The sequence below is a fragment of the Marmota marmota genome, unplaced genomic scaffold (assembly GCF_001458135.2).
Source record: "Marmota marmota marmota unplaced genomic scaffold, marMar, whole genome shotgun sequence".
NCBI classification, from domain to species: domain Eukaryota; kingdom Metazoa; phylum Chordata; class Mammalia; order Rodentia; family Sciuridae; genus Marmota; species Marmota marmota.
The window spans coordinates 7,626,389-7,630,508 of NW_026000241.1; the positions used below are offsets into that span (position 1 = coordinate 7,626,389).

General features: G+C 38.0%; 1 protein-coding gene and 1 pseudogene across 1 annotated transcript in view; both read right to left on the minus strand.

Moving 5' to 3' along the window:
• Pbx4 (PBX homeobox 4) overlaps nt 1-4,120 on the minus strand; it is a 35,151-nt gene that overhangs the window by 20,649 nt on the left and 10,382 nt on the right. The window contains exon 3 of the mRNA XM_048795119.1: nt 761-834. The gene's annotated coding sequence lies outside the window, so the exon portion shown is untranslated. The remainder of the gene's footprint in view (nt 1-760; nt 835-4,120) is intronic.
• Nucleotides 3,318-4,069, minus strand: LOC107145388 (annotated as a pseudogene).

A 4,120-nucleotide genomic window follows, 5' to 3' on the forward strand; every position in this document is an offset into this window, starting at 1 on the left:
AAAAAAAAAAAAAAAAAAAGAGTAACTATGAATGAAGTCTGTGTTTAGTTAAAGAGTATTTACTGTACCAAGGGTTAGTTCTTGGTTTCATTAATTATACTATGATTTCTAAAGGAAAGACATTAAAGGAAGCTAGGAAAAGAGTACACAATACCTCTTTGTATTATTTTTTCAACTTTTCTGTAAGTCTGTAAAAACTTCAAAACAAAAAATTTTTTTAAATTTTTTAATTAATATATTTATTTTATTTATTTATTTTTATGTGGTGCTGAGGATTGAATCCAGTGCCTTATGTGTATGAGGCAAGCGCTCTACCACTGAGCTACAAACCCAGCCCCTGATATATATATATATATATATATATATTTTTTTTTTTAAATAAAACAATCTGCAGTGGTAAAAGTCTTCCATGGGGATTATCTTGGAAGCTTAAAAAAGGCAAAAAAAAATGTTATTATTCTACTTTTCTAATTCTGCCATCTTCCTTTTTTCTACACAAATGAAGGTCATAGTACCTCTTAGTTCCTAGAACACTGCTGCTTGTTACTTATTTGTAACAGTATTTCTCTAGTTAAAAACTGCAAAATAAATCCATGATGTACCAGAGACCAGCTACCCATAAGGCAGAAACAAACATACCCACCATCTGCTGCCAGAGATGTGATGAGTAAAACTGCCTACCACACACATAAGCGAGAACCTGAGGCTCATGCTTGTTGTGGTCCTGGATTCACACAGAAGTGTCTTTGAAATGGCCTACCTGTCTTTTCCTTGATCTCACAGAGCACACTGAAGAGGGCAGGCTTCATCCGATGGCAATTCAGAGCATGCTTTCTGAAAGATAGGTAACAAAGGTAAATGTGAGAACAAGAGAGTGGTCAGGTTGTCCATGAGAGCAAAGATTCTCCATACTGAGAAATCAAACCCATCCTGCCAGTTCTGACCACTAAAAACTCCTCTTGTGAAGATACTTGGCAAAAGCACTTCATATGAATTTGTTTTGTGCAATATTAAAATAAAGCAATGTATAGTTGGCTCTCTAGATCTGTGGTTTCTGCATCTGTAGATTAAACTAACTGAAGGTAGAAAATAGTTGAAAAAATATTTTCATTTGTAGCGAACATGTACAGACTTTGGCTTCAAAAATATAGTCATTTGGGCTGGGGATGTGGCTCAAGCAGTAGCGTGCTTGCCTGGCATGCGTGCGGCCCAGGTTCAATCCTCACCACCACATACAAACAAAGATGTTGTGTCTGCCTAAAACTAAAATAAATAAATAAATATTTAAAAAAATATATAGTCATTTTGTGACCTCTCGTAAACTGTCATTATTCCCTAAATAATACATTTATTTACATAGTATTTATAATATATTAGGTATCATAAGTTATCAAGAGATGATTTAAAGTCTACAGGAGGATGTGTGTAGATTATATGCAGATACCACATATCATTTTAAATAAAGTAATTGAACATCTGAAGGACAACTGTACAAATAGTCAAACATTCCCCTTTATAGGTAGATATTTAAACAATGCAAGTCTAAATATTCAACTCATTAAAAACTATGAAATTTCAAGGTCCAATGATTTGAAAAATGTATTTACACTATAAGCAGAAACATTAGCCATCCTACCCCAGTGTCATGACATTAGCTGAGCAGGTGTTTACTAAGTACCTACTATGTGCCACACCATTCCAATGTCACACAGACACAGGCAATTGAGTTTCTACTCATGTGACATTTATGATGGATGGGCTAAGGGCAAATACACAAACAAGAAATCCATCAGCTGTGGCAGGTACCTTGTGGTGACTTTAATTTGGGTCATGACAGAGTGATGGTTAGGTGGCTTATTGGAGTTTGTGTGTCTTTGAGGTGACATCAAATCTGAGATTGGAATGACATTAAGTCAACAAAGAAAAAAAGGCTGAAGAAAGATATAATTTAATGAGAAATTATAAGACAAAAAAGTGCAAAGGCCCTGTGAGAACTCCTGGCTATTTGAGGCCAGGGTAATGGGTGAGGGAGCGAGTTATGAGGAAAGTTAAAGAGACAAGTAGGAGCTAACTCTTGTAAGTTGTGAGGACAAACCTAACTTTTGCTTGCCTGTGACAGAAACTCGTTGGCAGGATAATGGCCCCCAAAGATGTCCACATGCTAATCTTCCAGAACTCTGAATACGTTACCTTCATGGAACAAATAACTCTGTAGATATGATTAAGGTTAAAAACCTTGGGAAGGGGAGAATGACCTGGATTACCCAGTGGGCCCAATGTATCAGATGAGCCCTTAAAGATGGAAAATCTTTCCTGGTTGTGGTTGGAGGAAGAGCTGTGATGATGTAAAGATCAGAGAGATGCTATGTTCCTGGCCCGGAACATGGAGAAAAGGACTCTGAGCCAAGGAATGCAGACAACCTCAATATGCTGAGAGCAATAAGGAAACAGATTCTCCCCAGTTTCCAGAAAGAAAATAGCCCTATGTTGATACTTTGATTTCAGCCCACTGAGTCCATATTGGACTTTTCATCCACAGACTATTTTAAGGTTCATCTAAGCATCTAAGTTGTAGCATGTATCAGTATTTCATTCCTTTTTATTCCATTATATTGGATGGAACACAGTTTGCCCATTCATATCTCTCTCTCTCTCTCTCTCTCTCTCTCTCTCTCTCTCTCTTTTAGTACCTGGAATTGAACTCAGGGTCACTCAACCACTGAGCCACATCCCCAGCCTTATTTTGTATTTTATTTAGAGACAAGATCTCACTGAATTGCTGAGGCTGGCTTTGAACTCGCGATCCTCCAGTCACAGCCTCCAGAACCACTGGGATTATAAGTGTGCACCACAGCGCCTGGCCCATTCATCCATTTTTTAAAAATATTTTTTTAGTTGTAGATGAACACAATATCTTTATTTTTTATTTATTTATATGGTGCTGAGGATCAAACCCAGGACCCTATGCATGCAAGGCAAGTGCTCTACCACCGAGCTACAACCCCAGCACCCCCCATTCATCTCTTGATGGACATATGAGTTGTTCCCACTTTCCGTTTATTATGAGTAATGCTGCTATGAACCTACAGGTAAAAGGTTTTGTATACACACACAACTAGAAAGTCAAATCGTAGTAACTTCATGAGGAAATACCAAAACACTTTGCACAGTATTTATACCATTTTACATTCTCACTAACGATGTATGAGGGTTCCAATTTATCAGTATCATCAATAATACTTGTTATTGTCTACTTTTTTATTATAGCCATCTAGTGGGTGTGAGGTAGTATCTCATTTTTATTATTATTTTTTTTAACATTTATTATGCCATGAATTCATAGGGAAAAGTTTCCAGCAGTTCAGGCTCCTTTCCATTTGTTCTCACAAAATGTGCTTCTCTGGGTGGGGCAGGCTGGCGCTTCAGCTAAACCCAGGTTCCTTTCTCTTTGGCTTCCTTCTTTTTCTGATCATTTTCCTTCACACGTTTCAGGAAGCTGTCTCGGCTCTTAGAGTGCTTAATATGCTCAATACACACATTAATTCTCTTGGCAAGAATCTTGCCCTTAACTTGCTTATTCACAACAATGCCAACAGCATGCTGGGTAACATTGTAGACTCTCCCAGTTTTGCCATAACATTTGTGGGGCATTCCTTTTTGAACAGTACCCATTCCCTTGATGTCTACAATATCACCCTTCTTGTAGATTCGCATATATGTGGCCAAAGGAACAACTCCATGTTTTCTAAAAGGCCTGTAGAACATATATTGGGTTCCTCTCCTCTTTCCCTTTGTGTTTGTCATTTTGGCGAATTACTGAAAGATGGCGGTTCTGGCCGAAAAGCTCTCATTATGTTTTTGATTTGCATTTCCCTATCGACTAATGATGTTGAGCATCTTTTCAAGTGCTTATCAGCCATCTGTATATCTTCTTTGGAGAAATGTCTTTTCAATTCCTTATCCCCTCTCCCCAGTGTTTTTGAACCCAGGATCTCCTGCAAGCTAGCCAAATTCTCTATCATTAAACTACACCCCCAGCCCAATGTTTGAGTACATTTTTGTATGGTGTGAGGTAGGGCTCCAACTTCCTTCCTTCCTTCCTCCCTCCCTCCCTCCCTCC